General features: G+C 40.7%; 1 protein-coding gene across 1 annotated transcript in view; it reads left to right on the top strand.

The window, feature by feature from the left end:
* Nucleotides 1-23,794, top strand: part of KHDRBS2 (KH RNA binding domain containing, signal transduction associated 2) — a 328,648-nt gene that overhangs the window by 47,116 nt on the left and 257,738 nt on the right. The gene's annotated exons all lie outside the window — the stretch shown is intronic.

Genomic DNA, 23,794 nt, shown 5'->3' with positions numbered 1-23,794 from the left:
TTACTCCTTGTTAATAAATGTCACAGTCATTATTCTTCTCATTTTACTTTGACATTTATTTTAAGATCCCGTGTTTCTTTGCTATCAGTGAAATATATGCTCAAACAAATGAGGGTTATTTTCATTGTATATTTAAGCCGTATGTATAAAGATTTGCTGATAAACCTTGAAAAATGGGATTTTAATCAGTGAGATGATGTATTAGTGTATTTATGACTTATATAATGGTATATATTTCTGAGATTATCAGATTCATAAATTTCCAGGGAATAATAAACACAAGTTGAGTAACATAATGTGTGTTTCAGCATTAGGTTGCATTGAACAGGCGAAAGATTTCAAAATTCGTGTATTCAACATTCATGTATTCAACAATGCATATATTCATTATGAAAAATGGCATATTAATGTTTATAAGAAATATTTATAACATCACCCTATAAAGAATTCATCAGCAATCAAGACAGATTAGTAGCTGAGGAGTACATAAAAATAGCAATGCAATTTGTTTTAACCTCACTGCAATAAACATAAGTAAATGCTTTTTCAGTAAAGCACAGACATACTTTCATTGGGAAAGAGAAAACATATAGCAGCTAAATTTTGTTCATTGTACTTATTTTGCCTGATCATGAGAAGTGAGAAGAAATTTATGTGACCAGAGGTGTAAATTGCAGGGACAGGTACTTTATTAATGTCTGCTGCTATTCTGCTGATTACACCACAAGATGCTTGCTAGTTATACATACGTAGATGTAGTTGGCTTCAGCCTGGTTACTCAAACCTTTTTGCTTGTACTTTGATAATCAATGCTTTGTGGGGTTTTTATATGTTTTTGTTTGAAGAATCACATGAAATAGAGAATGTATTAAAACATAGTTGTTTTTTTTTTCTTTTTTTCTTCCTCCAGTTTAGACTCATAGGAAGACAAGTGGGTAGGATGATAGAGTACTGATTGCATGCATATCCCTTTGGAAATAAATGTACTTAACCCTCATGTATCTGCTGAGATCTTAGATACTGTGAGAAACCATCTTCTGGGGTTATAAGATGCCTTTTAAGCACAGTGTCTGTAAGAAACTGCTGCTAAAATTCACTCCTCCAGGTCACTGTTACACATTTGTTAGCATACAAAGGCTGAGATGGTGCAGTTGTTAGTCATTTGATCCTTCTTTGATAACTGGGCTAGTCTGGGGTTTATTTACACCTGTATTTTGATGTGAGGTGTAAGTTGTCAAGGTTCTAGTAAAAGCATAGCAATTGCACTGCCTGAAAGTGCAGTTTCTAGTATCTATCAAATGGTCTGTAACACTCTGGAGATCAACTGGTATTTGAAAATTCAATCTTTCTTTTATCAAAGGATCTCTGTATCAGCCTTTTCATGAAGCCAGATTATAAGTACATGGCAATGAACATCTCCTTTGACAGATACATTTATAAAAGTATAAATTAATTTACTTTATAACAGAAGGCTATGAAGGCAGTGATGAGACAACGGATCCTTTATGAAGTAGCAAATCTTGCCATTCTTCACTTTTATGCCGTGCCACGTTTTCACATTTTGTAGTGGTTTGCGTTCCAGCCTCCATTGCTATCTTCAGTTGCACTGATGTTAAGGTGGTGATTTATCTGTACAGTATCAATACAATTGCAAACTGTAGAGAAAGCGTATAGAATTGGAATATTTGGAAGAATTCTGCTTTTGCTTAGGAACCTCTGAAAGTATATATTGTAGTATACAGATGGCTGATGAATGTCATCCTTTTTGCTAAAAATAAGGTAGCACAGAGTGCAAATACCTTATATATTTTTAGAATATCTGCTATTCAGTGGAATAGAAAATCAGGTGTCATCTTCCTTATCATAACTTATGCTATTTCTGCAGAGCCATTTTGATGAAGTGAGCATGTTTTGCGGGTAGTGACAGAAAGTACCTAAATTTTGGGTGAACTGGAAACTGATGGTGAAACTTTGGACAAGAAAGCTTTGCACAGTGAGGATACAGTGCACTGCTCAACAGTGCTGCTCTTAGAGTAGAAGTAGTAGGAGTGAAACAAGGACATAATAATCTCTGTAAGAATTGGACTGATCTTTTGAAGATTTAGAAGTACTACTGTGTTCAAGACTATTCTTAAGGCAAGCCCACATCTTTTGGATTTTTATTATGTGCTGTTTATTAATTCACTACCATTCCAGTGAATTAAAAAAATTTAAAATACCCACCATGTTTAAATTAGAAAAAATAACCAAAACATAGAAGATGTCCAGGTGGACATAAAAGATGTATGGGTGGACAGGTAGTTTTTGCCATGATTGTTTTGACTTCATTGTGAAGCGGCTACAATTATGCTCAGGTTATTTTATGCCTCATGTCATTGCAGAATCTTTCACTGCTCTGATTAAGGGACTAACATCTGTTGTGTGATCTTTTTCTTCTTTCTGCATTAGCCATGACTTAATAAATTTTGGACTGTGACAAGCACAACACAGTGCAGAATAATTCATAACACTGGCTATATTTGTCAGCTGCAATATTTGCATTATCGGTTTTACAATTTATTTATGCGTCTCGTATAGCTAATAGCCAATCCCTCTGACTAGGAATATCGCACTGCCTTCAGTGCCAAATATACACAAGAAAATTCAGGGTGTTACCCAAACCCAGGGGTGTCAGGAGAGCATGTGTGTTCACTTCCCTCTTTCGTGCCATAGGCAAAGTGATGGTAAACGTAGGATCAGGCTTTTCTATCTGTCTACCCAGCTAATTTTCCCACATAAACTGTTTTCATCTCTTGTTGCTTCCACATCCTTCTGTCTGGGTGACAGCTTAAATCTGCCTTATTTGTATCCCTTCAAAACACTTCTGAAATAACCTTCTTGGTAGTTACTGTCCTTTCTTGGCATTTCACCTGTGAATTTTTTTCACACCAAACAGAATATGTTTCTGTCTTCACATCTTTTCATAATCATATTCTTGGTTCTGCCACCCACCCCGTCATTCATTTGTTACTGAGATGTCATCTCCCAGTTAAGATTTGCCCATGAAGCTCATTTTCGTTCCACTTCTTACAGAACCTCAAAGAAATAGCATTATTCTTCCCATGTGATGGTCCTCAGGTTAACATCTCTAAACTGCATCTCAGTTCCTCTACCTCCGATTATTGCAAAAAGTTATTATTGAGATGCAGGGGCTGAATTGTTAAACTTTTCTCTCTCTGATGAGATATACTGTTCTATTATTCAAAATTGAGGAGCTTCTTGTTCAGCTTTTTATATAATTTAATGCATTCTTAGGAACAGATTTTCAGAAAGAAAAATCCTTGTAAGTAGTGACTGTGTGTATCCGTTCTACTATTAACCATTTCATCAGTTTTGTATCAGAAAACAGTTCTTAAATTTTAAACAAACACTTTTATTTGTACCTCTTTAATATTTAGTAATGAAGATTTAGTAGGGAGAATAATGTATTAGCTAACATTGAAATACAAGCTGACCGTGCTTAATAGAGGCAACTATGTTTGTAAATTCAGAAAAAATACTGCAAGTAGATGAGCAATTAAGTTTTTTTATTCACATAGTAATAGTTTTATTACTTTTTTTATATTAGTATGTTTATATCTATTTAGTGTCTAAATACCAGGCATGTTACATACTGGAGCCTTTTAAGGGTGTGTGTCCTTCAGTCTAGACCAGTCAGTCTCACCTCCATGCCTGGCAAAATCTGGGCGCAGATTCTCCTGGAAGGCATGCTAAGGCACATGAAAAACAACAAGGTGCTTGGTGACAGCCAGCATGGCTTCACTAAGGGAAAATCCTGCCTGGCCAGTTTGGTGGCCTTCTATGATGGGGCTACGGAACTGACGGACAGGGATAGAGCAGTTGACGTCATCTACCTGGACTTGTGCAAAGCGTTCGACACTGTCCCACATGACATCCTTGTCTCTAAATTGGAGAGACATCAATTTAATAGGTGGACCACTCATTGGATAAAGGACTGGCTGGATGCCCGCGCACAAAGAGTTGTAGTCAATGGCTTAATGTCCAGCTGGAGACCAGTAACGAGTGGTGTCCCTCAGGGATCAGCGTTGGGACCGGTCTTGTTCAACATCTTTGTTGGTGACATGGACAGTGGGGTTGAGAGTGCCCTCAGCAAGTTTGCCGATGACACCAAGCTGTGTGGTTCTGTTGATACGCTAGAGGGAAAGAATGCCATCCAGAGGAACCTTGACATGCTTGTGAGGTGGGCTGATGCCAACCTCATGAAGTTTAACCATGCCAAATGCAAGGTCCTACACCTGGGTGGGAGCAATCCCAGGCATAGCTACAGGTTGGGCAAAAAGGAAATTCATTGCAGCCCTGCGGAGAAGGACTTGGGGGTGTTGGTCAATGAGAAAATGAACATGAGCCAGCAGTGTGCACTCACAGCCCATAAAGCCAACCGTATTCTGGGCTGCATCAAGAGGAGCATGACCAGCAGGTTGAAGGAGGTGATCCTGCCCCTCTACTCTGCTCTTGTGAGACCCACTTGAAGTATTGTGTGCAGTTCTGGTGTCCTCAACATAAAAAGGACATTGAACTGTTGGAACAAGTCCAGAAGAGGGCCACGAGGATGATCAGGGGACTGGAGCACCTCCCGTATGAAGAGAGGCTGAGAAAGTTGAGGCTGTTCATCCTGGAGAAGAGAAGGCTGCAGGGAGACCTCATAGCATCCTTCCAGTATTTGAAGGGGGCCTACAGAGATGCTGGTGAGGGACTATTAATTAGGGACTGTAGTGACAGGACAAGGGATAATGGGTTGAAACTTAAACAGCAGAGGTTTAGATTGGATATAAGGAAGAAATTCTTTCCTGTGAGGGTGGTGAGGTGCTGGAATGAGTTGCCCAGGGAGGTTGTGAATGCTCCATCCCTGGCAGTGTTCAAGGCCAGGTTGGATGAAGCCTTGGGTGATATGGTTTAGTGTGAGGTGTCCCTGCCCATGGCAGGGGAGTTGGAACTAGGTGATCTTAAGGTCCTTTCCAACCCTAACTATTTTATGGTTCTATGAATAGAGTCCCCATTCATGTAAATGCCCAATCGAAATTGTCTTTTAGGTAGAAATTTTAAGATGACTCCTGATATGTCAAATTGTGAAAGATCTATTTTTTTTTGTTTGTGTAATGTTTGTGTTTTTCATGTAGTCCTTAATACGTGAAATGAGACTCCTTTGAAAGCTGTGATGCCATTACCTCATCCTTCTGCAAATGCTTTCTGAAGTGTTGCCTCCACTTCAGTGCCTGCAGAATTCTGTAGGCAGGTGGCAAGCTGAGATTTCCCCTGCCACACAAATCAGGCTTTTTTTCTGTAGCGGCAAATTCCCATTCTTCCGTCAACATCTTGGGTTTGTTCTCTTAATGTCTTATTTGATAACTTGATTAGGATTTAGAAGGAACAGGTTCAGTCTGGTGGTTTTGTGTTGTGTTGTTTGTTTTTTTTTTCCCTCACTGTAATGGAGACCAGATGTCTCTGCCTGTACCCAAAGTTATGGTCTGAAGAATATGGTTATTGAACAGCTTTAATATTCTCCTATGAGATTTACACTATCCAGAATAGTTAAACTCTTTCAGAAGTTTCTTACACCTTGTGAATATTTTGTCTGAGTTCAGAATTTGGTGCTCACTCTATTAGATACTTGAATTCCTTCAGAAATATGTCTCCTAGAAATGAATATACAATCATTCTGGGTTTAATGTTAGTGTTAGGTGCCTTCTTGAGTTTTGACAGCAGGAGATAGGTTCGTAAATAATGCCATGGTTTTCAAAGTGTCACCCTTCTTGTTTTGCACTAAAAAAAAAAGTTTTGATTTGGAAGACATTTGTGCATCTCTCCCAGTGAAAAGAAACCAAAACAGAGCTGGCTCTGACCATTGCAGAGACTTCTGCTCCAGTGTGATAAGGTTGTTTTTTTAGGATCCAGACATGGGTTTTTCAGACTGTTTGTCAGGCAATAAGCAGATACCCACAAAGCTTTTGTTCTTCCATAAGTAAAAAATTTTTTTGTAAATTATAAACATTAAGGATTTCAATATAAACTCAGTTGTTCTTTGTGTGTAGAGATCAACAGTAAAAGGAAATAAAAGTTGTTACTATGTGTGGAAAACTTGTTATCTCAACAATTTCTTACTGTGGTAACAATCTAAAGAAGATTAAGACTAGTCCATTCCTTTCTTAAAGCAATAGCATTGAAAAGTGTTGTAGATATAGGCTCATTGCTCAGATACCGCTTTTTGTTTGGAATGGTACATAACGGGAAAAACAGACAAGTAAAAACAGGGAATGGATTATTTCATGTTTACTGAAAACAAGTAAAGCATTTTTCTTTTTTATTCCCATTGGTTTCATAATGGTGTGTTTCTTGATCTGAGCGTATTTGGTGGAACCTGAATCTCAAAAGAACCCTTTAATCCGGCAGATGAGACTGTGCTAACATAACGGGAATCATATGCAAGTTTTGTAACATTGAATCTAGTGCTGTACTCATCTGTAGAGAACTTTGTGATCCAATCTTGGCCTTATTAATAAGCCTTAAGGAGGGTCTTCCACAGATAGTCATCTGATTCCTCTTAATTTTGGTATGAATTAAGCACTTGAATTTAGCCCTGGATTTTATAGACATTTATTTGTCCTTAAATATCATGGTTTTAGAATGTATCTGTTTGCATAGTGTTTTAATATTTGTATTTACTGTAGTGTATTTTCACAGCATGTTCTGTGCTGATGCCCATGGCATGCAGTTGCAACCTTAATGGCTGCTGTCACACAAGTAAAAGATTCTGCTCCAGTTTGATGATTATTTTGTTTACCCTATTCTGCACTGCTTATAATTTGTCAGCTAAGTGTTTCTGTGATCTCCTACACAGAGCTTTCTCAGATCACAGAATCACAGAATCCCAAGGGTTGGAAGAGACCTCGAAAGATCATCTAGTCCAACCCCCCTGCAAGAGCAGGGTAACCTTAGAGTACATCACACAGGAACTTGTCCAGGCAGGCCTTGAATATCTCCAATGTAGGAGACTCCACAACTTCCCTGGACAACCTGTTCCAGTGCTCTGTCACTCTTACGGTAAAGAAGTTCTTCCTGATGTTAACGTGGAACCTCCTATGCTCCAGTTTACACCCATTGTCCCTCAGGGGTCGGTGCTGGGACCAGTGCTGTTTAATATGTTCATCAACGACCTAGATGAGGGAACTGAGTGTACCCTCAGCAAGTTCACTGATGACACTAAACTGGGAGGAGTGGCTGACACACCAGAAGGCTGTGTTGCCATTCAGCGAGACCTGGACAGGCTGGAGAGTTGGGCAGGGAGAAACTTGATGAAATTCAACAAGGGCAAGTGTAGAGTCTTACATCTGGGGAAGAACAACCCCATGGACCAGTACAGGTTGGGGGTTGACCTGCTGGAAAGGAGTGAAGGGGAAAGGGACCTGGGGGTCCTGGTGGATAGGAGGATGACCATGAGCCAGCAATGTGCCCTTGTGGCCAAGAGGGCAAATGGCATCCTAGGGTGCTTTAGAAAGGGGGTGGTTAGTAGGGCAAGAGAGGTTCTCCTCCCCCTCTACTCTGCCTTGGTGAGGCCGCATCTGGAATATTGTGTCCATTTCTGGGCCCCTCAGTTCAAGAAGGACAGGAAATTGCTTGAAAGAGTCCAGCGCAGAGCCACAAAGATGATTAAGGGAGTGGAACATCCCCTTATGAGGAGAGGCTGAGGGAGCTGGGTCTCTTTAGCTTGGAGGAGACTGATGGGAGACCTCTTCAGTGTTTACAAATATGTAAAGGGTTGGTGTCAGGATGATGGAGTTAGGCTTTTTTTTTCAGTGATATCCAGTGGTAGGACAAGGGACAATGACTTCTCCTTTAATAAAGAGTGTAGTTTCTTCTGAAACACTTCTTTTCAAATCCGTAGAATTTGTCTTTAGGAAATGTTTTCCATACGGTGTAAGGAAGAGATGATTAATAGAATACTATAGACAACAACCAAAATATGCTATAGAACAAAAAGGTGAATCTGCAAATTTTCTATTTCCTCTTGGCAGATAGCCAGACAGCTACTTATGAAAAGTTACATTATTCCAAGATTTTTCAGTTAACTACATGAATAATTACACCGTTTTTGTTTGCACGTACTAGAATCTGTCTTTATATTATAACAATAGCCCAGCCTTCAATTTGTGTGCTGCAGTTTTAATTGGTAAAGATGTTTGCAGTAGCAGCATACATCTTTTGATTAATGAAAGCTAAGTCACTGGAGTGTTCATTTTAGCAGCATCAATTTCTAGGCAGAAAAGCAAGAAAATAATGCAGAAAGAATAACAAGGTTGGTATTATTCCATGTCACTTATTTGTATGTTGAGGTTCCAAAATCTGAATTTTTATGTGCCATTCAAAGAATATTTTCTATTAGCAAGTTGTTGATACTTCTTTTGGTTTGATTATAGAGTGATGTGTTTTTCCTGCACTGTTCTACAGTACTGGTAGATAGACGTATGGACTCAAATGTAATGCCATATGGCTTTTTTTTTTCCCTCTAAAAGCTGAAATTAATTCTATGAAAAATTTATTTCATGTCTGTCTGTGCAATTTCATTTGCAGAAGTATTTTAAAGTATGATGTTTATCTGAATTGCTGAGACAGTTGAGCTTGTTTGCTTGACCTTGCTTGATTTATGCCTTGGGCTTCCTAGGATTCACTAGCAAATGCCACTGTGGCATTCAACATGTAGTCTATGCTTAAACTTTATTTATATGAAGGATATAATATGATGTAATGGGTTGTTTTTGTTTAGTTTCACCTTTGGCAAGTTTCTTGCTGGACCTGATCTTTATACCCTCATTTCATTTATCTGCTAAAGCTTCCTTTATCAGGTAATGCTGCTTTGCAGTACCACTAATCAGGCTGTGTACTGCAAGCTTTCTTCTCCAGAGCTTTACTGCTTTGCCCTTTCTTCCCCCATCCCTGAGATATTAGAGCTGTGTTTGAGAATCTGCAAACACTAGCAGCAAGAATAGGTAAAACATACAAATTACCTCTCAGGTTTTACTCTTTGTTTTTACACCTTCATGAAGCCTGTAAGAAAAGGCTCTTAAGGAAATTAAATGCCCACACGCAAAAGGCAAATATGACCTAATTTAACCCCACATATTATATTCAATTAAAAAAACCAAAACCCAAACCTGGAATAAACTTGAAAATCACTAAATATTCTTAACACACCAGGCTCTGATCCATGGAGGCATAAAATATGTCTGCATAAGTATATTAAGTATACCTGGGACTGTTCTTTGGTACTGAAACTAATGGGTGTGAAAATTGCTACATCCATGCTATTAATGTCCCCTGCCCTCCAAAACAGAGGGTGTGTGCAGACTTTTTATTGTGATTAGTCCCAGGTCTTGGATAGAGGGCTCTTAACAGTACTCTAAAGTTGTCTGGAGGAATGCTAGTGGGTCCTGTTGGGTTCATTCTGTCCATTGGGTAGTATGGTTGGTCAATTTCAAGTTCACAGAAGTCTCCTTGACACTCAGGGATTTTGTGATTTGAAGAGAGCACTGGTTAGCCTGTATTACAAAACCAACTCCTACACTTCTGCTTTTTTGTTAGTAATTTGGGCTCAGGTGGAAGAAAATAGGGTTTTCAGTGCCCCTTCACATCCCTTCCACTGTCATTCCTATTAGTTGGTGCACCAAGGATACACGCTCTGTCAAAGTTGTCCTGTGTGTCCTCATCCTTCCAGGAGGCAGGAAGAATTGCCAGGATCTGGAATATCTTTCAGTTTCCACTTTGATGCCTGAAAATTGCCAGCCTCAGCTTTTTCTCCATAGTGACATGTTTAGATCTAAAGGCACCATTTAAACTTATGACTCTTGAGTAAGAAGCAAGGTTTGCTACCAAGTTAAATTTAGTTCACAGAGACAGAAATTAATGTGTATGTAAACATTTCATATAAATATATATATTTTTATATAGAAAGCATAATAAATTGATATTTAACAGTAAGAGTTCAGCATGGTTAATTGGTGAGAGGGTCTGTGTTTGCCCATTTCTTTTTTATCTCTTGTTCAGAAACATTTCAGATTCTCCTCTTTCACAGAATCACAGAATCCCGAGGGTTGGAAGGGACCTCGAAAGATCATCTAGTCCAACCCCCCTGCAAGAGCAGGGTAACCCAGAGTACATCACACAGGAACTTGTCCAGGCAGGCCTTGAATATCTCCAATGTAGGAGACTCCACAAACCCCCTGGGCAACCTGTTCCAGTGCTCTGTCACTCTTACGGTAAAGAAGTTCTTCCTGATGTTAACGTGGAACATCCTATGCTCCAGTTTACACCCATTCCCCCTTGTTCTATCACTGGATATCACTGAAAAAAGCCTAGCTCCATCATCCTGACACCCACCCTTTACATATTTGTAAGCACTGATGAGGTCACCCCTCAGTCTCCTCCAAGCTAAAGAGACCCAGCTCCCTCAGCCTCTCCTCATAAGGGGAATGTTCCACTCCCTTAATCATCTTTGCGGCTCTGCATTGGACCCTTTAGAGCAATTCCCTGTCCTTCTTGAACAGAGGGGCCCAGAAATGGACACAATATTCCAGATGCGGCCTCACCAAGGCAGAGTAGAGGGGGAGGAGAACCTCTCTTGCCCTACTAACCACCCCCTTTCTAAAGCACCCTAGGATGCCATTTGCCCTCTTGGCCACAAGGGCACATTGCTGGCTCATGGTCATCCTCCTATCCACCAGGACCCCCAGGTCCCTTTCCCCTTCACTCCTTTCCAGCAGGTCAACCCCCAACCTGTACTGGTCCATGGGGTTGTTCTTCCCCAGATGTAAGACTCTACACTTGCCCTTGTTGAATTTCGTCAAGTTTCCCCCTGCCCAACTCTCCAGCCTGTCCAGGTCTCGCTGAATGGCAACACAGCCTTCTGGTTTGTCAGCCACTCCTCCCAGTTTAGTGTCATCAGCGAACTTATTGAGGGTACACTCAGTTCCCTTATCCAGGTCATTGATGAAAATATTAAACTGCACTGGTCCCAGCACCGACCCCTGAGGGACTCCACTAGTCACAGACCTCCAGCTAGATTCTGCCCCGCTGACCACAACTCTCCCTTTTTCCTTTCAACCAGTTCTTGATCCAACTCACTACCTGATCATCAAGCCCACACTTTCTTAGCTTATCTATGAGAATGCTGTGGGAGACAGTATCAAATGCCTTACTGAAATCAAGAAAAACTACATCTACCACTCTACCATCATCCCTCCACCTAGTTACTTCCTCATAGAAGGCTGTAAGATTGGTCAAAAATGACTTCCCCTTCATAAAACCATGTTGGCTGTTCTTAATAACCCCCTCATCCTTGATATGCCTAGAGATGGAGTCAAGAATAAGTTGTTTCATCATCTTTCCAGGGACGGAGGTAAGGCTGACTGGTCTATAATTACCCGAGTCTTCCTTCTTGCCTTTCTTATAGACTGGTGTGACATTTGCCATCTTCCAGTCCTCAGGCACCTCTCCTGTTTCCCACGATTTACCAGAGATTATGGAGAGTGGCCTAGCAATGACCTCCGCCAGCTCCCTCAGCACCCATGGGTGCATTCCATCCAGACCCATTGATTTATAGATGTCCAGATTGCATAGCTGAATGCATATCTTTTTGATATCTCTGCTTGTTTGCCCCCTCAGGTACAGTCTTCAGATTTGTTACCTTAATTTCTCATGTCCTGCCTGATAAATTATTGTCTTCAAACAGGTGATTGATGGAGTAGGACATGACTTTTGCCTTTCCACTCTCCTCTTTTTTTTTTTTCCCTGTTACCCAGAATGATGCTCTCATCTATTTTCTTGGGTTTTTTTTCTGCTTCCTGTTTCCTTGAATGTGTCTCATGGCCATGGTCTGACACCTTTCTCTCCAGATTCTCAGATTGCTTGTGTCCAAGCTTCATCTTGGGTTTCTGGTTTTCCAGAAACATTTTATAATGCAATCGAAGCTGTATGTATTGAGTGTCTAATGCCTTCTCTTGTACAGTAATCAGCAAGCTGTCTGAGTGCTTTATTTAACTTTTGAGAAGTAGTCTTTGAAGTCAGGAAATGTTTTTAAACAATTGGAGGCTTCTGAAAAACAATCAGAAGAAAAACAAAATGTCAGTACCACTTTGTACCTTGTCTATCCTACCCCTCTCTTAAAAAAACAAAAACAAAAATGCCCCCCCCCCCAAAAAAAAAAAATCCCCAACAACAAAAAACAACCAAACAGGGAAAAAGAAAAAAAAAACTACCAAAAAAACAACCCCCAAAAAATTTAGTTATTTTTCTCTTAAAATTGCTTGTTGTCCTGGTTTCAGCTGGGGTAGGGTTACTTTTCTTCCCAGTAGCTGGTGCAGTGCTGTGTTTTGGCTTCAGTCTGAGAACAGTGCTGATACCACACCAATGTTTTAGTTGTTGCTGGGTAGCTCTTACCCTGATCAAGGACCTTTAAGTCTCATGCTCTGGCAGTGAGAGGGGCACAAGAAGCTGGGAGCTGAGAGGGATCAGAGACACGACACCTGACCCAAATTAGCCAAAGGGGTATTCCATACCATGGCACATCATGCCCAGTATATAAACTGGGGGGAGTAACCCAGAAGGCCCAGATTGCTGCTCTGGTCAGGCTGGGTATTGGTTGGCAAGTGGCGAGCAATTGTATTGTGCATCACTTGGGTTTATTGCTTAGTTTATTTTCGTTTTTTTTTTTTTGTTTTAATTTTATATTCTCACTCCTTGTTGTTCCCCTTGTTTGTATTCTGTTGTATTTTAGTTATTAAACTGTTCTTATCTCAACCCGTGGCCTTTGGATTCTTTCAGTTCTGATCCTATGTGGGGGGATGTGAGTGGGTGCCTGGTATTGAGTTACTGGCTGGGCTTAAATCATGACACTTGCACGTTCTGTTTTTGTAGGTTTGTGTAAAGACACGTATTTCTTTCTCAGAACATCTTTCTGAACAAGTACTTCTAAAATGAACATTAATATTCTCAGTCATCTGGCTGGACAGCCATAATGATGTGTATGTGCAAGAAGTGACATGCTCCCAGTGATTATCAGCCATTTTACCTCTCCAGTACTAAGACTGCTGGATATTTTCTGATGGAAACAAAAATCTCTCTTCTGTTTCCGTTACTGCATAAAAATGACATGATGGATTTGGGAGTGCTGTCAGCTGTTGTTATTGGTGGTATCTGTTCTAAAACAAAGAGAAAGCTATATGACTTATCAGCATTAAAAAAGCCCCATCAATGTACATACCAAGTCCTGATGGAGTATTGTTTGTATAAAATGGTTAAATTTGTTGAGAAAAGAAACACTTCTACAAAAATACTGAATTCATTATTACCTCAGCATCAAAAGACAGTTCTTATGTTGGGCTGAGCCTGAGCAGATCTGTTCTCATAGAATCATAGAATCTGTTAGGTTGGAAAAGACTTTAGGATCATCAAGTCCAACTATTACTCCAGGACTGCCAAGACCATCACTAACCCTTGTCACTGTGGACCTCACCTACATGTTTTTTTTTAACACTTCCAAGGATGATGATTCCACCACTTCCCTGGGCAGCCTGTTCCAATGCCTGAGCACCCTCTCATGGGCAATGGAACAGATTGTCTTGCAACATGGTACACTCCTGGAAATGTTCTTTTTTTGAGAATGAGCCCATGGCATTCTCTGAACTTGAGATGCTGTTTCTGGTGCTAATCAAGATAACTGACAAACTCTTCAGCATACTTGAGTCAGTGCAAGTTTTCTCAAATTCTTTGTCTTTTGCACCATTAGCAGGAACAGAATGACAGATGTTTCTTTTTACCAGCTGCTGAGATTGTCAATGGTAGACGTGTAACGAGATGAAAGGCTTGTTAGTCTGAAACATAAAATTCAGGCAAACTGAGTGATTTCCTTTAACACTTTCATTGTGAATTACATTTTCCCTGTTTATTAAATATTTCATGATATGCGAGTTGCAGCAGCATGAGCTTTTTCATCTGGCCATGGTTAGTTAAGATGTTTGCTGTGAAGCAGGACAATTCCCAAATCTGGCCAGCCTTAGAAACCTCACCACTGTTTCATCAATGTGCGGGAAAAAAAGAGATCTCAGCAGAATTACTTCTTTGTATGTCTGTTAATGAACAGTAATAGTGAGGTAATTCATGAAGGTGACATGTGAACTGGAAGAGACAGGAAAGAATAAAGATGTTACCAGATACACAGAACTATAACAAGCATTTTCATTATCTTGACAATTCTAAGTATGGCAGTTCTTTCTAATGCTTACAAAGGCTTACCTGCCAGCTACCTTTACTGGAGGAAATAATTGCTTCCAAAGAAAGCAGGGCATAAACTAGATTTGTATTGGTGAAAACCAGTAGGCTGAAAAGTACTTCTGCTCCTCAGCTGAAATATAATGTCTCTGTTTACTTAATTTTCTGAGTTATATTGTAGTTCTTTATCCTGTTCTACACAAATATTCATACAGTTTTCATAGTGCCTTACCTGGCTGCTGTATGTTATTCACTAAGCAGATTACAGATATAGAATCATACAATACTTAGGGTTGGAAAGGACCTTAAGATCATCTAGTTCCAACTCCCCTGCCATGGGCAGGGACACCTCAAACTAGACCATATCACCCAAGGCTTCATCCAACCTGGCCTTGAACACTGCCAGGGATGGAGCATTCACAACCTCCCTGGGCAACCCATTCCAGTACCTCACCACCCTCACAGGAAAGAATTTCTTCCTTATATCCAGTCTAAACCTCTGCTGTTTCAGTTTCAACCCATTACCCCTTGTCCTACCAGTACACTCCCTAATGAATAGTCCGTCACCAGCATCCCTGTAGGTCCCCTTCAGATACTGGAAGGCTGCTATGAGGTCTCCACGCAGCCTTCTCCAGCCTGAACAACCCCAGCTTACTCAGCCTGTCTTCATATGGGAGGTGCTCCAGTCCCCTGATCATCCTTGTGGCCCTTCTCTGGACTTGTTCCAACAGTTCCATGTCCTTTTTATGTTGAGCAAGCCTCCCAGCAAAACCACTCTTCCCTTTCTGTATCAGAGCAGTTCCACCAGCCCCCAGTAGTCCTGGTCTACAAATGTGGGTCCCATGTCCAAGACACCCAAACGCTTGACTATGACACCACCCTTTTAACCATTTATTAACCTGTCCAATCCTCCTAACCTTTGGAAGGTCCTCCCCTGTGTCCTGGAGAATTGTCGAAAAGACTAACTGAGCTCCAGAACCCCTGACCACCTCTCCCAGACCTCTGTAGTCCTTCTTTATACTCCTCAGGCTACTACTATCTATATCCCTAGCACCCACATGGATCACTAGAAGCGGGTAATAGTCCGTGGGACTTACTAGGGCAGGCAGCTTTTCCGCAACATCCCTGATCCGTGCCCCAGGTAGGCAACACACCTCCCTTGCGACCGGGTCAGGCCGACAGATGAGCGCTTCTGTCCCTTTCAAGGCAGAGTCCCCTACTACTACAACCTGACGCTTTTTCCTGGCGGCACCAGTAGAGATCTTCTGTACCAGTGCACCAGCCGACTGTTTCTGATGCAAGTGCATTTCCTCATCAGCCCCCTGCAGGACAGCAAAGCAGTTCTGGGTGGGTACAGCAGATTTAGGAGGAAGCCCCTTGTTTTTAATTGCTCTCTTCCTCCTTTTATTGTTTTCTCTTGTTACTAATTCCAAGCTTCCCGGGTTAACAGCCTCCTCCTTTCATCCATGAGTTAGAGGGGAAGCATGAGGCCCCTGTGCTGTTTGGTCCTGGAGCAAGCAGTCCTGCTTCGTGTCAGCTTCCCTGACATCTTGCAGCTTCCTGACAGCATCCCGTAGCTCAGCCACCTGCTGGAGGAGGACCTCCATCAGGGAGCAGCGAGCGCAGCCCTGCCCATTCTGCACCTTTCCCTCACAAGACCAGTGCAGGCACTCTCTACACTCCAAGCTCTGCACCGCAGCCTCCCCACTTACCGGCTCTGTCTGGATGCCTACGCTGGCCACCACTGGGGCGGCCGGGGCAGAGCTCCCAGACCAGACCTTGGTCATACGGTGAGTGCTCGCCTGCCCGTGCAAACTGCCGTGAACTGCCTCAACCTGCTCTGTTTGCCTGCTCTGTTCACCGCGCTCCCTGGGTAGGTTTTTAACCACTCACAGTTGGTGCCACTCCTCCTGTCTCCGCCCCCGGTGAGTCACCTCCTCGTGGGAGCTGAGCTCTTGGGCAAGTCCTGTCGAGGACTTGAGGCTACCTCCTCAGTGGCTCTTGTCGCTCTGAGGTGAGGCTCCTGGACGCTGATCTCCCTCCGCTCCACTCTGGTGTTGCAGGCGTCCTCTGTCAAGCTACTCCGCTCAGCAACATCATGTTACCTGAGAAAGGTAATGCAGAGCATGCATAATGGCAGCCTATGGTCTTCTAGATCAGATATAATTTTGTTTACATTCCCTCTCATTCATACAACCTATGCTTACACATTTTTAAGGTATTTAGTGTTCTCAAGTTTTAGGGAAAAAACAAGAGTATTGAAATGTCTTTTATGGGCATTTAAAGGAGAAATTTCCAAGGAAATACAGTTGGCTTGTACAGTTAAATGATCTGTTTGTTTGCCATGCTCTTTATCTCCATGTAATTTTTTAACATGTCTAATTTCAAGCTTATATCTGTATAAGGATAAAAATCCAAATGTGAAGTTCTAACATGTTAAGAAGGAAGTCTGGTCATTGTGTCTAGAGGAGATACTCTAAATAGCAGCTGTGTGGAGAGAGAACATGGTAGCTCAGCCCCACATCCATTATGAAGAGCAGCAAAAAGATGCTTAAACTAAACCCTGAGTCAGTCAAAATATCTGCTGTCTCCTTGTCCACCGAAGCAATTGAGAGATCTGGGAGGAAGAAGAAATAAGGATATTGCATACAAGGACAGGTGATGAAAGATATTGTTCACAAACCTATAGGAAACTGAAATTAATTTGTAATTCTCTTTTTACTTATAGTAATGACAACAAGTTAAAAGCAATGCATGGGGTCAGATATTTAGAAAAGAGTCATAGAAGACCTTAGACTTCTGGTATGACTGGCTCTTTGAAAAAAAAGGTTGTTTCCCACAGAGCTAAACCCAGTCTTTTCAACACTGATAATATAGTAAGTGGCACTGTGCCTGAGGAGTAAACTGACTTCTCCCAGGATCTGGCATAGACTTTAAAGCTTTAATGTATCCTGGACCACAGGCTAGAAAGTACCTTGAAAATGGGTGCCATTGCTTTGAATTTGACTTTAAACGATGAAAAGCTGTACTTGGGAGCTGAGAATATATTTGGTTTTAGGATACATTGCTGTTACAGCTGCAGCACCTTGAGGTGGAGTTGAGAACAAGAAATACCTCTTTTTGGCAGGGTGAATAAATGACACCTGGCCACTTCATGCCAGTGTGAGGTCTTCCAGCCAGCTGGAGTTAGGAGTATAATGCCCAAGTATCATTATGTGCACTTGTGTAAGGGCTCAGCAAGAATTCAAACTCAGTCCTAGACTGTAAAAAATTGGCAGCTGTGTACATTCATCATAAACAGGTTTCACTGCTGTTGGGAGCTTCTTGGGTTTCTTGCCAAAATTTCTGACTGTCGGCACTTTGTGAGTGAGCTTGCCTGTGATGCGCGAATTCTTGGCGTGTGAATCCATACTGTCTGGTTAGTACAGCTGTTGACAAGGATCTTAACTCTCAAAAGTTTTATAGGTTTGGTTATTTTTACTAAATAAGAAGTAAAGGGAAAAAGAGAGACTTCACATTGTTGATTTCTGGGTACATGCCAGGAGCATACACTGTACTGATATTATTTGAAAACGGTATCCTGGGCCCTGTCTTCCCTTTGGTGAGATAACAGACTTGCCTGTTCAGCAGTGACAAAGTGGATTGCAAGCAGGTTCAGACAAGTTTTGTTCACCTTTTAAAATTGGTTCATAGAAATGTAGTTGGAGGAGTTGAAGGATATTTACAGGAAATTAAACAAATCTCCTTGACATCTGTACTTGTTAATGTATTGTTGTGGCCTCTACAATGCAAACAAATAGTCTCAAGGCAAGCTGATAAGCCTGTGACAAACATGCATCTTGTTTGCCGCAGTATCAGGGTGTAATAGCCCTCTAGGATGATTTCTGCTTCCTTGTGTCAACCTGCTGTAATGAAATTACATTACCTGGTGCTAACGTGTTTTCTTTGCTATGAATACTTACTTGAAATTTTCTTTTCTAAATTTGCCATAGAGACTCCCATTTCCAGGCTGGACTTGGATGTCCTACTTTTTGTTGAATAGTATGTGGATACTTGGTTTATAGTCAGTGATAAGAATGGCCCTAATCTCACCTCAGTTGCCAAGTGCTCTTTCTTGCATAACTAAATGGTAGCCAAGAACACTTGGTGTCAGCTAACTAAAACTAATATGTAGTTTCTAAACCTATCTGTACTTGTTCCTACTTCTGACATGATTACTGGGCTGTTTTCTGTATCCTTACATTATGGCTGTTTCATTAAACTGGACAGGAGTGGTACACTGGCCCAACCATTGGCACATTGGCATGCCCCCTGTCATGTCAGCAGCTAGGATTTTAGCAGTCAGTGCTTAGACGTGACTTGAAGAGTAGCATAGATGAGGAAAAACTAATGAGTGTGGTGGGGGCATGAGTGTGTTCTGTCAAATTTCTTGATAATTCTGCAGAAAAAGTCACAGGAGACTATACAATAAAATCTCTACAGGTTATTAAAATATCATAAATATTACTTATTTTCTCCACTGTTTTCACTGTACATTTAGAAGTGTGTGAATTTATGTTGCTGCATAACAGCAGCAGTATTTTTTGATTTTGCTGATAATTTCCTCTAAAGAGGCAGTACGGGGAGGTTGATCATCTTTTAGTGTACACCACTGATCCTCTGGAGCAGGGATCTGTTTGTACAGACTTCCAAGTGGAGGCTGAGAGCAAATATATGCTCTCCAGTGGGTTTGTGAATGAAGGCTTACATGCCTTTCTGCTGTTGGATATCACTAGTTTAGTCCTTAATTAAAATGTCAATTTATCCAAAAGGTATTATTTGTAGCTGTTGCTCTCAGTCTGAAATAAGGTAAATTAAAATGTACTTCAGTGGAAGCAGATCAGTAAACTTCCTTTGTGACAGGAGTTATGAAATCCTGGTAACACTTGGTAAATACCTGAACATCATTAAACTTGACACTTGCCAGAAACAAACTTAATGTGTATGTTAGTTATATAGTATTAATAAGCACCTGGATACAACTTTTCTGTAAATGAGCTCTTTTGTCACGAAGCAATAAATGTTTAAGAGAGAATGTCATTATAGGCAGGTAAATGCAATCAGTATGATCATATATATATACCAATTCTGAGTCTTTGGTTTCCTTCTTTCATGCTTTTTTATCAGTTATAAATAACAAGTATATTTATATGTAACTCTTTATATAAGAGTATGTGTACACAGAGCCAGTATTTTCTGTATGCAGACAGAAACACATTGAGAAGCAAAGGTCATGTTCTAAGGCACTCTAAATCTCTTCCACCTCTCAGCATTTCCTCACACTTACTTGGGGTTTCATCCTCTTTTCTGCAGTGAACTTAAGTTTTCCTGTCAGTCTTTTGGGTATAGCCAACTTTGAGATCTGAAATCACATCTTGAATGGAAACTACTGTGTTTGAAGGTTTGTAAACTCCTTTCAGACACTTTGATAACTGTGAACAGAAGTTATTAGCTCATTAGTGGCATTGCTAGCAGAAAAAAACAAGAGAGGTCAGTGAGAGACTCAGTTCCAAGCAAAATTTTATACTGGTTCTTAGTTTCAGTAAGTGTCATCTTTTCATGATTTTCAATACTTTCTACTTCCAGATGTTAGTCTTCTGTAGCTGTTCTACTTCACAGTACAGAAAAAACACAAAAAGGCTAAGTAGTATTGCCAGCTGTTAATCTCTCTCTTGCTCTGAGGGCAGAGTAACAGACATTTTATCACTTCTAAGTTCTAGGTCTGAAGAGAGAAAAATAATATATTTCCTCCTTTCTAGAAGCTGTGAGGAGATGGAAAAACTTGATTTCTTCAAAAAGCCACCCTTTCAAGAGTATCATCAGCTTTCAGATAGTCAGGGATAGGTAATGAATATCTCCCTGGGGGACTTACCCTACAACTTCATTGATTGATTCATCTTTCACCCTTACTTATCTGCTCCTCACCATGCAGTATGTAGCACAGCATTGATGTTTTCTCTTCAGATTACTCCAGAAGAGCATTTCAGCATGTCTTAAAGTGCCTTCTTGAATGGAGTAACACAGTGGAAGCTTTGTTGACAAAGAACTGCTTTATTTTTCTTACATAACATAGCAACACAGTTTTCTAGGATGTTTAATTCAAGGACACTAGAGTTATATTTAAAAAAAATACACTCTTGATATTTTTGATGCTTTTTCCTTTTTTTTTTTTTCTTCCTGGTCTGAGTAAATCTTAATGCTCTCTACTTCCTGTTCTTATGAGTAGTTTCTTTCTCAGATGAAAGAATCCCAGGATTAAATAAAAATATATCCGCAGCTTTCAAATTTACCTTTCATCTAACTGATGGCATATTCATAATACTATCTAAGCTGCTCTGAAGGTAAGAGGTAAGAAGAGAGAACAGTACTGAGTTCAGCTACTTAGTGAACTGCACGTTGTAGTTCTAGCAATACAGCAGCTGCCAGCAATAAACTTTCATTTTCTCCTTTGTTCTCTTGTTAATTCTCTTTGGGTTTTAGTCAATCAGTTCTTTATATCTTTTATTTCTTTTATACCTATATTATTACATTTTGTTAAAAAGGTTTCCTGAGGACATGGGGCTTATGCAGTCATGCTCTATGTCCTTTTCTAACTGTATCTGCAATAATATTTAATTATTTTGGAGAAGTTCAAGAAAATTTGGCAAACAATATAGGTCTGAAAGACGTTGCATTTATAGGATCATAGGATAGTTCAGATGTGAAGTGACCTCAGGAGGTCGCTAGTCCAATGTCCTTCTCAAAGCAGGGCCGGCTATGGGGTCAGACTGGGTCATTTAGAGATTTAGCCAAGTGGGTCCTGAAAACCTCTAGAGGAAGAGATGGCATGTCATCTGCAGCACTACTGAGCTTTCCTCAGGGTGAGGAAGTTTGAGTACTACACAGGAGCAATTGCAGTCAGAGAGAGGAGTGGGAGTATGTGTCAGAAACAGCCCTGCAGACACCAAGGGCAGTGCAGAAGGAGGGCAGGAGGTGCTCCAGGTGCCAGAGCAGAGATTCCCTGGCAGCCCATGGATGTCCACGGTGGAGCATATCTCCATCTGCAGCCTGTGGAGGGCCCCACACCAGAGCAGTCTGTGAAGAACTGCAGCCCATGGGAAGGACACACGTTGGAGCAGCTTGTGGAGGACTGTCTCACATGGGGGGGACCCCACACTGGAGCAGGGGAAGAGTGTGAGGAGGGACCAGCAGAGACAATGTGTGATGACTGACCACAACCCCCATTCCCCTGTGCCACCTGGGGAGAGGAGGTGGAGAATTTGGGAATAAAGTTGAGCCTGGGAAGAAGGGGTTGAGTGCTTTGCCCAGAACGGTAGTTGCTGAGTGATCTCTCCCTGTCCTTATCTCAACCCATGAGCTTTTTTTGTTGTATGTCCTCTCCCCTGTCCACCTGAGAGTGGCTTATGTGAGCACCTGATGTCCAGCCAGAGTCAATCCACCACAGTAAGATACACGGTGGACTTATATAATTGCTGTATGTGGAAGGCAAAGCATAAAGGTATGTGTAGATTTCATTTTTTGGTAGGTTGGACAGGCTGACGAGAAGAACATTATTTTTTGATGAGTTTTGACATGATTCTGAGCGTAGCAAGAAGATGTTTTTACTGTGGAAAGCCTAATTTTAATGGAAAAGCTAGATTCATGACAGAAGTTTTGTAATCGGTGTCAAGTACTTTGAAGTGAACTGTAATTAACATCATTTTATTGCACTGTAAGAGTAAAGCAGATAGATAGTTTTGCAAAAGTAAAGAGCTACTCGCTCAGCTATTCCATTTTATGCTAAGTCAGTGAAGGCAGAAGAAGCTATTCCACTTACAAAAGTCATAGGCTGACAGTATTTACAGAATTTACAGCTACAGGTCTGGTGAGTGCTGAAGATCAGTTTTGAACATCGTGAAACCCTTTTTTACTGTGAGGGTGATTCAGCACTGGCAGAGGTTGCCCAGGGTGCTTGTGGAGTTTACCTCCTTGGAGATGCTAGAAAGCTGTCTGGCTGTGGTCCTAGGCCACTGTCTCTACAGGTAGCTCTGCTTCAGCAGAGGTGGTTGGACCAGATGACATCTGGTTAGGTTAACAGTATGACTTAATGATCCTAAAGGTATGATCCAAATTAAATGATTCAGTGATTCTAGTTTAATATATGTGTAGAAATAAATACACTTTCCCTACTTGCCTTTGAAAATTATCTCACTAGTGTCCCCCATGCACCTGAGAAATGCCTTCATTTCATTCCAGTACTTACTGCACTTGCTTCCCTTTTCCCCTCTTTTGTTCACCTTTGTCTCTCCCTTCGGCACCCCCATAGCACAAACCTTTGTATAATTGCGTTGGAGCTCTTTTAAAAGGACTTCCTCTCTCTTAAACCTGCCCAAAGTAAGTATTTTACTGCAGAATATTGCTTTGTAAGCTCATGCCTAATTGATGCTTGCTGCTTTCCACATTCCTCTCTCCCACTGAATGCAACATACCACATGTTTTTTCCAAGGTATATTTAGATATTTTACAAAAACTAAACTTATCCTCCTGATGCTTTTACTGATTAATAAAATAACTGTTTAACTCTAAATTAGGGAGGGTGTATTTCGAGTTCTTTCAGGTGTGTTCTCTGAGAAGTTTTCAAGGAGCTTGTGGCATTCTAGAGGTGTCTGCTGGTGAAAACTTTAAATAATTTAATTTAGAATAGGCAGCATAAACATCTATGAACAAATTGTGTTATGGGCTGTTCTCTTATGTACATTTTTCCTCATGCTTGTTATAAGTCAAACAAACCTGTATATGTGGTACATATTGCTGTTGCTGTGTTGTTCTTCATGTTTGCTTTCTGGGACTTAAAACTGTATGTTTCTCAGACCCACAGCTGTCCCTTTTCAGCTATAATTCAGTTGTAATTAACTCATTATAAACATTGCTATTTTCTTTGCTGTCAGTAATGATGCTCCTGCAAATGCAGCTTTTTCAGTAGTACCTGTACTATCAGGAAGTTCTTATGTATTATATTAGATGTTCTTTGCAAGGTAATGAATTCAATTTTTTGTTACTCTCCGTTGCTTATAGAGAGCTTTAGGGAATAAACAACTAAAAATTATTCAAGTTGAATATATTTTGGGGTTGTTTCTGTAAATTCCATTGAATGTTCTGCATACCATCAATGCTATATATAGAATGACTACTTACTGCATTTCTTTAATGAAGAATTGTTTTATGCAAGAATAAACATTATTTCTTATCTTGTTTTGCGCAACCTTTAAATAATTCAGAAGCATTTCAATGGAAACTCAGTAACGACAAGATGATTATTCAGTTTTTTCCTACTCTTACTTACTTAGCCATTGCAGTAGAATGCAACTTAATAATGGTAGGTCACAGTTACAAAAAGAGTATGAAGCTGTGATGATGTAATAGTCTTTAAAACCCTTTAAAAGTCTTTTAGGTGAAGACT

The sequence above is a fragment of the Melopsittacus undulatus genome, chromosome 3 (assembly GCF_012275295.1).
Source record: "Melopsittacus undulatus isolate bMelUnd1 chromosome 3, bMelUnd1.mat.Z, whole genome shotgun sequence".
Taxonomy (NCBI): Eukaryota; Metazoa; Chordata; class Aves; order Psittaciformes; family Psittaculidae; genus Melopsittacus; species Melopsittacus undulatus.
Note: the sequence above shows the minus strand (reverse complement) of the source record. Positions and strands in the feature narration are given on the sequence as shown.